The sequence below is a fragment of the Pteropus alecto genome, unplaced genomic scaffold, assembly GCF_000325575.1.
Source record: "Pteropus alecto unplaced genomic scaffold, ASM32557v1 scaffold164, whole genome shotgun sequence".
NCBI lineage: Eukaryota > Metazoa > Chordata > Mammalia > Chiroptera > Pteropodidae > Pteropus > Pteropus alecto.
This window is the reverse complement of record NW_006439568.1, coordinates 6,275,047-6,284,083: the sequence shown is the minus strand read 5'-3', so window position 1 is coordinate 6,284,083 and position 9,037 is coordinate 6,275,047. Positions and strand designations below refer to the sequence as shown.

General features: G+C 43.6%; 1 non-coding gene across 1 annotated transcript; it reads left to right on the top strand.

Annotated features, from left to right (window-relative positions):
- The first annotated feature begins 600 nt into the window (after positions 1 to 600).
- Positions 601 to 719, top strand: LOC112483590. The gene has a single exon (XR_003047717.1). It is a non-coding gene; the product is annotated as a 5S ribosomal RNA (ribosomal RNA).
- Positions 720 to 9,037: the final 8,318 nt, after the last annotated feature.

Genomic DNA, 9,037 nt, shown 5'->3' with positions numbered 1-9,037 from the left:
GATTTGGCTATTGCGGATTTTCCATGCAGACGGAATCATGCATCACATGGTCTTTCGTGTCTGGCTTCTTTCACTTAGCATTAAGTTTTCGAGGTCCATCCCCGTTGTAGAATTTACTAAGTACTTTGTTTCCTTTTACTGCTGAATAGTATTTGATGGTGTTTATCCATTCATCATTTGATGGGCGTTTGGGTTGCTTTCACTTTTGGATATTATGACTCAGGCTGCTATAAACATCTGTGTACACATTTTTGTATGAACATATGTTTTCTTTTCTCTTTCTTTCTTTCTTTCTTTTTGTATATACCTAGGAGTAGAATTGCTCGATCACATAGTAATCCTATACTTAACTTTTTAAGGAACCACCAAACTGTTTTCCAGAGTGACTGCACCTTTTTAAATTTACATTTTCCTTGTCTACACTTAAAGAAAAAAAATGAGCTTTCATTGCAAGGCTTAAAGGATTTCTGTACTCATTGAAGACTTACTATGTCTTTATGAAGTGTTTAGCCCAGTGTCTATCATATCAGACTTCATCTTCCTAGTAGGCCTATGCTGGTGGTGTTGTTATAAAGTCCATTTAAAGATAAGAAAGCTGAGGTCTACGGCCATGCCACCCTGAACAAGCCCGATCCCGTCTGATTTCGGGAGCTAAGCAGGGTCGGGCCTGGTTAGTACTTGGATGGGAGACCGCCTAGGAAGACCAGGTGCTGTAGGCGTAAAAAAATAAAACATAAGGGATTGTAAACTGGCAAGGTCCTTGCAATCTGTGAGGTCAACCAAGGATTGCCTTGCCTAAAAAAAAAAAAAAAGGCTGGAAAGTGAGCGAGTTCAGTGACTTGCCCACCGCCACACAGAACATGAGACTTTTAAAATGTGTCTATCTGGCTCCAAAACTAAGCTTTCTAACAGCTATATTATAAAGCCCTTCTCCCCCTTTTAGTTCTGCAGGTACAAATTAGCATTATGCTAATCATGCACTGGGCAAGCAGTATAAATCTAGTTGAAGGGATATACTTGGAGCCCCCCTTCTGATATAAGATGAGAGGCAGGTTCCACCCACAGGCTGATCATCAGTACTATATTAATTAATGGGCTCAGGGCATTAGAACGAGGAATTTCTGTCTGACCTATTATGAGGGGATCTATGTCTAAGAAAATGAATGGGAAAATAAAATGCCTTATTCCCTTACATGGTCTGGTGAATGCTTACCACGGACCAAACGTTATGCTGGGTGATACACCAGACAGCTTTTAAGTTCTTTAACCTTCACAAAAACACTAAATTAAAATAGGCACCGAGTTTGTCCCCATTTTACAGATTGGGAAGTACTGGCTTAGAGAAATTAAGCACGTACCTTTGCCCTAGTTACACAGCTGGAAGTGACAGAGCTGGGATGTAAACATGCAACCTGGCCCCAAAGCCTGGGATCATAAGCACAGTGCCATAAAATCCTTTTAGAAGGAACCACCGTGAAATTTCCTCTGATGCAAGGCTCCACTACCAAAAATTGGTCTGTGGTTACTTTGAAAATAGAAGTTTTTAAATCTATGTCCAGTAATGCAATTTTCATTTTCGTCTTCAAAGTAGTATATGAATAGAATTATAGCTTTTTAGTCTTGACAAATGTCACCATTTTATGGTAAACGTTTGGGGAGAACGTTGTGTTCCAGAAGCTCTAAGTACATTAAATCTTTGTGTCCAAAGCCAAAACCCTTTTTTTCTCAGTGGGGCGTTTTATTGTGGAAATCCTGGATAGCCTACAGCAAGGATTATCTGGAAGGGGAGATAATCTAGTGATGATATATACAGGCCAAAATAACAGCCCATAGGACGTCTTGGGGCCTTTGGTGGCATCCTGGCGAGGAGAGCTCAATTCTGCTCCTGGAATAACTGGAAGAAGGTATTCTTCGAGGCCGAGCCCAGACGTCATCTTCCAGGTTGCACAGAGATCTGGAATGGTACGGGGAAGCTGTAAGGTCAGGGACTCGGGGTGGCGCAGGCCTCAGTGAACACACAGTTTGTCACCTGATTGTTATGGACGCAGTGAACAAGCCGTTTAATCCTCCTGGGTCACACTCTCTTTGCTATTAAATAACAGAACTCATGTCATAGAGTTGTTTTGAGTGTAAAAATTATTTGAAATGTAGAGGACTTCGGGGCAATACAAGCCCATAGCTGGTCCTTCTAATTGCCCGTATTTAGGTAGTAAGGCATTTTATTTTACTCTCCATTTTCATGGAGTTTGGAGACAGACAGAGCTGAATGGAATCAAGGCTTTGATACTCTCAGGTCCCCATTCCAGAGTACGGAGTCCTGAGTGAGAGTCTACACTTCCTACTTCTGTCTGGAGTTAGGGGTGGCCATGGGACTGAATTCTGGACTATGGAAACTGAGCTGAAGCAGCGTGCACCACTTCCAGGCCTGGCCCGCTGCACCTCCCATCTACGCTCCATCCACGCTCTCCTCCCTATTTTATTGGAATCTACACATTGACAGAGCTTCTGGCAGCCTGGATTTCTGCCTTCTTGTTCACCAGCCCAGGACTGGTATGTAGGCAAGAATGAAACTTCTATTGTGCTTGTGCCATCACACACTTTTGAGTTTATTTGTTAGAGCAGTCACACTTGATATGTGATTAGGTTACTCTTGATGTTAGAGGATGTCATTGAGAGGATGGGACCACCCCAAGATGTGAACCCGGGCAACAGGCTCCTTGCTCCGTCCCCTAGAACGTGCATCCCCCCATCATTCCCATAGCCAGAGTCATTTCAAGGATGTAGCCTTGAGAGAATAAGCTGTTATTGAGACAATTTAGATTGAATAAGTGACTGAACCTTAATAAGGTCGCTACATAAACTTTTGAGATTCTGGCTGATGGGCGTGGAGATCTATTCAGCTTGTGACCACTCAAGACAAGCCTTGATATAAGTCCTCTTGCTTTTTAAGACTGCCACTGACCAGTCATGGGCGGCCTGCCTCTTCCTTTGGTCTCTCCTTGCCCTCCACGTGTAGCGGCTAATTTCAGATTTCATCTGGGGAACTCCTGAGGTTGTGAATTGAAGATTGATGAGCCATCCAGGAGACTGAAGAAACGGGTCTTGGGCAAGAGGCATTGTGGGGGAAGTCGAGTTGACCATCGATCTCTCTGTGGGGAAGGGCGACCTGGGTGACCGATGCTATGGGGACGGCCCCCAAATGGCATCTGGTCTTATGTGTTTGTTTGCAGAGCGCACTGCAACAGACAAGGGAACGAACGGCTGCTGCAGAGGACTAGCCTCTACCGTGGATGGTTCAGCTGCTCATGGACGTCCAACTAGAGGCTGACGTGGGTGGTAAAATGACTGAAGAAGAGCTGAGGTCAGCGAAGGACGTGCGGTTGTCCACTGCACCGCCGGCTTTGGGGCTGGCAGACGTGGTGGGAGAACAGAATGATAAGCTGGAGAACTTAGGGTGCCGTTTTGTCAAGCTAGGAGGGTGGAGTGAAGTCCGAGCTGTTGTGACAAAGCCCGATTGTGACGCTAAGACGTGAAATCCCTGGGAGAGTGAGGAGAGTAAAGAGGAGGATGTGGTGGTGATGGCCTCATGCTGTCTGACCCCTGATACAGAGAAGAGCGAAAGCACAGCAGCAGCCCAGCCAGCGGGGCAGCCCCCGTTCAGGAAGCGTTCGTGAGGAGAGCGTGCTCCCCCACCGCGCTTATTGATATAGGTGCCAAGTTCCAGCAAAAGGCCAGGGAAAGCAGCCAGGCGTGGCTGGGGCAGCTATGGGATGCACTTAATATGTGACCTTGGCCAATTATATATCTTCTTTGAACTTCAGTTTGTAAACTGAGGGTCACCACATCTATTTTGTAGTTTTGTTATAAAGATTAAATGAGATCGAATATAAAATTTTCAGCATGATAAGGTTCTTGTGATTTCTGTCCAACATATATCTAAGAGCTGAAGTCTTAGGAGGCATTTAACAATCCCTTTACATGGCTGCTATAAAATTCCTTTTCTGTCCATATGGGCTGGTGCAGAGCTCTGGGAGAACGACAGAGGGGAAGTCTAATTATCCCTGTTATCAGTTATTCCCCAGATTGAGATCCTTTCTACCTGGATTCTAAACTCCATAAAGGTTGAGACCAGGTCTTGCCTCTCTTCCCCGTAACAGCTAGCCGAGTTTCTTGTATGTAGCAGGTAATTAACGAATGTTTCTTGGGTTTTCTTTATTTTCTTGTATTTATCGAGTACTTACTGTGTTCCCACCACCTTGCATGTGTGTCATTTTCCTGCATTATCCTCAAACACTCTGATCACGTGAGCCTCACAGCAATGCTGTAAAGCGAGTCGTATTATTTTCCCATTACAGAGCTAAAGACAGGGGGCTCTGAGACATCGAGTTAGATGCCTGGGGTCGCAGAGCACTAGTAGCAGAACTGGGCTATGATTCAAGGTAATCTGACTTCAGAGCCACTATTTTGTCTCACGAAGACATAAACATTGTAATCTCGGGCTTATTGAGAATGTATCACATAAACGCTAAACTCTTTACATGCATAAACCTATTTAATACTTCCTGCAACTGTGTGAAGATCGAAATTCTACATTAGGTGGAATTGTGTTATTTGAAAATACAAAAAGATGCCTTTGTTACCCTTTGTTCTCTTTGGAAAAATACCCGTAGCAGGTGAAAAATCTACCCACGAAAATTCGATAATCATAGGAAGAAAATCTTGCCGTGTCTGCTGTTAAGAGAAGTCTTCCATCATTCCTTCCTTCGCAATAGATTGAGCACCTACTGTGTGTCAGGCACTGAACCAAGGGCTGAGGATACAGCAAGGAAGAAGCCAGTCCCTGCCCACAAGGTCTTTTTTCTCTAGTGGGAGAGGAAGACTTTTAAACTCAGTGACCCTAAGGCGTATCGGAGCAAGAGCCAGCTGGGTTCTTTATGCCAGGAGCACTTGGACGTGACATGGCCAGTCTGCACACTCAGAAGCGGCCAAGTAGGAGGTAACAACTGTGCTCATACATAAAATGGATGATTTACGAGTGTTTTTTGTTGGGGGGCAGGGAAGCAAGAGAAATGTGATTTATAAGTATTTGTTGGGTTCACTTATTTTAACATTTCCCATATGCTCAGAAGACAACATAACTGGAATGTATTTTCTCGGTCCCACGCTGAAGGGTCTGGCAGGCCTCCTGTTTGCTCCTCGAATGGTTTAGTCTGCTAATATTTGTTATGTTTGTCCAAATAACAACAACAACAAACCCACATACACGCAACAATTTGAGTGGTTTCGGTTCCACATTTCTTGGGGAGATATTTGCTATAAGAGAGTAAATTAAAAATGGAGAATAAAAAATTACAGCCCGCTTCGGTCAGCAGTACTGCTAACATGACCTTAGGTTTCCAGAGCACTTTGCAGTCCCGCAAGACTTGTTGTTTACCTGTCCGTCTTTTGCCCAATACAATAATTTTGGGAAGTTTGCAAAGCAAATAACATCATGTTCATTTTCAAGATGAGGAACACAGGCTCGGAGAAGCTAAATTGCTTGTGCCGGATCAGAGCGAGAGTAAGCTGTACAACTATGATTTGAACCTAGCTCTTTCTTGGTTTCTTAGAACTGCACAATTGACCTGATCCCAATACTGAAGATATCACGATCCAAACTGCATCAAGAAACAATATTTTAACATTCATCATCTCTCTTTGTAGCAAAATTTTTCCTCTTGTTAAAAGCTTCTCCTGAGCAAAGTGATGCTTTTGATATTTAAACAGATAGATCATGCAAGGGCATTTTAAAAAATTATTTTTCTGGTCTTTACCCATGTATCAGTTTAAAAATTGATGCTTTCTGAGTCTTTTATGGAAAATATGTAAAAGGATTTTCTGAGTGTTGGCCCGAGACTGCCCAGCACCTGGTAAGGATTAGAGGTTTTAGACCCGTCTGCACCTCAGCAGCTCAGCAGTGTGACTGGAGCAAACACACAGTGATGTCGGGGTAGGTCCTTCCGTCCTAGAACGTGACATCCGTGAGTTTACCCTGCCTGCAGCTCCCCCGCCTGGAACCTCCCACTAGGGGCTCCGTCCATGCTCGTTACTTGGCAGGGCACAAGAGCAATCTTCCTAAGCTTGGCACTGAGTCCTTCAGGAGAGCTGCATGAATATTTATAACCCATTCACCTCTCACTTTTATATGGAATCTAAAATAATCAAACTCTTAGAAGCGGGGAGTAAAATGCTGGTTGCCAGGGGCTGGAGGGAGGAGAAAGTGGGGGACCATAGTCAAAGGGTACATAGTTTCCTTAATATAAGATAAATAAGTCCTGGAGATCGACTATGCAGCAGAGTGCTGTAGCTAACGATACCGTGCTGTAGTCTTCTAAGAGGGTTCGTTTTATGGTTAAGTGTTTGCATCACACATCTCAAAATACTGAAGGGGGCGGGAGGGAACTTTTGGAGGTGATGGATGTGTCAATGGCCTTGACAGTGGCGATAGCTTCACGAGTGTGTACTTATCCCCAAACTTGTCAAGTTGTCTGCAGTAAATATGTCCAGCTCTTTATATGTCAGTCCTCCCTCAATAAAGTGGTTTAAAAAACACAAAGAACAAAACAAATGTAAATGACTAGCAATTCCCTCTTCCTTTTTTAGATGAGGAGGGGCCACTGCAGTACGTCTTCTCTTTGCCTCCTTTCTCTTCGTAGCATGGAGCCTCATCTTCTCCCCTGGGGTGTTTGTAACTGTTTTCTGAAAGCTTTCTTTGTCTCTGGTCCCTTTCCTCTCTGATCTATTCGCCACATTACGCACGGAGTTTCTTTCTTTTCCTGGAATTCTAGAACTGACCGTGTCCTCCTCCTTCTTAAAATCTTGCCAGGCTCAGTATATCCAGTTCCAATTCCCATTCTGAAGTCCAAATTTAAAGAATTCAAGGTCCCAGGAACACCCAGCAATTGACCCCAGGGATCGCTGGATCATATGGTAGCTCACTTCTTAGTTTTTTGAGGCGCCTCCATATTGTTTTCCATAGTGGCTGTACCAAAGCACTCTGTATTCTGACCCCCATGGCAGTCCTGCCTCTTCTCTGCCACAACCAACAATCTCACACCACCAAATTTTTCTTGTGCTGTTTCCAGACAAGAAAGCATTTGATTACATTCTGTATCTATAAAAGTGTCTTCACTCATGTAGAGTCCAGTTTAAATGCCTCCTAACTGTGGGTTGCCTACCCCAATGATCCTTTAGAATTACATGCCTATAACACATCACTTTGTAGACACTTAGCATCACTGTGTTTTTCTTGCTCACTTTATAAGGTAGCTCCTTTCGTGTCTTTCTCATCTACTAGATCATGAGGGCTGGCTTCATGGAAGCGAGTTGCACAGTGCCCCGTGTTTAGAAGGTCCTCACACTTGGTCGAATGCTACACTGTCACCTGTCACCATCTTGAAAACCTTAAACATTATCAAACAAGTGGCCCTGCATGTTCATTTTGCACGAGTCCTGTAGGTGGAGCTGTCTTTAAGGCCAGGAACCATTTCAGATTCATCTTTACCTATACCAGCACTATGCCTGCCACATAGTTGCTGCCTGTTTAAAAATGCTTATTAAAAAAAAAATGAAATGAGTAGCCAAGGGAGTTGCTTAATTAAAACAAGTCAGAGCAGAAAACAATTGCAGCCTATCTGAGAAGTCTGGGTACCAAAGGGCACAAGATTTCCCAAGGTCTAGTCTCTGTGGCACTAAGTTCCAAGGATTTCCCACAAACCACACTCACTACTTATTGGAGAGCGACATATTTCTACCAGAAACAAATAACAGGCTTTAGGTTGAAGCTGCCTCTTGAGCTGTCGAGGGAGCTCTGAGGCATGGGAGTGGAATCTCTTACAAAGACAGGAGGCAGTGGGTTCCCTTCCAAAAGCTTACAGGATGTGAGATTCTTGGCACTCTTTTTGTAGTAACCACACAGTTGGCCAGACGAGCCCACACATTTGGTTTCTTAAAGAGTCATCTTCGGTTGTTTCTAGACCAAGTTGCCCTAGAGAGAAGGAAGAGATTATTGACAGGAAGGATTGTCTCTAAGTGAGAACAAGTATAGGTAACAGGAGGTAGAAAGCCCTAAAAAGACAGCTTTTATTTCCAAACAGCATTCTTTACTCTTCTTCCTGTCAGTCATGCCTCAACTACTATATCCGGATGAACACAATGATTTTCCTTTACTTTTCAAAGTGTTTGAAATTTAACCTTCTTGCCTTCAAGTACACAGTACATTGGTTAGACACAGTACATGGTATAGTTCATAAAACGATCCCCCCAATTGCCCCCTCCCTCCCCTGACCCTCCACCTAGCCATCATATAATTTTTAAAAGTAGATGCTAGCAATTTAGGCAGTTTCTTTAAAGGACTGTAAAGATACATGAAAACAAAACAAAACAAAACAAAAACCAGAAAGCTAGGTCTTTTTGAGTGGAGGGATATAGAATTTTTGTGTTGAAGACTGGGGAAAGAAGGACCGTTTAGGAGAGCAAATGGGCCTTGCATTATGGCAAAAACAGTGGTAGGCAATATGTAAATGAGCAGACGTGGCTATTTGCAATAAAGCTTTACTTGTAAAAAGCGATGCCTGGGTGAATTTGTCCCTTGGGCTGTAGTTTGCTGACTCCTGCTCTGGAAAAAATTTGACAGTGATACATGGGGGGAATTTTTACAAAATTGCTTCTTTTAATATTTTTCATAATACCAAGCATCTCGAGTGGCCATCACCAGTAGCATGGTCCCACCCATCGTTTACTTTCAGTCGGTGGAATGCTATATAGTAGTGAAAATAAATGCTCTCTGGCCACGTACATCAATGTGAACTAATCCTAGACACAATGTGGAAGTAAGGAATGGAAGACACACATGCAACGTGATGCCAAAGTTCAGAACAGGTAACCAGAATATAAATATATTTAGAGGTACATACGCAGGCAGGGGACCATAGAGGAAAGGGAGAGGATGGTTAAGAGAGGCTTGGGGTTACTACTGGGGAGAGGGTATCTGGAAGCT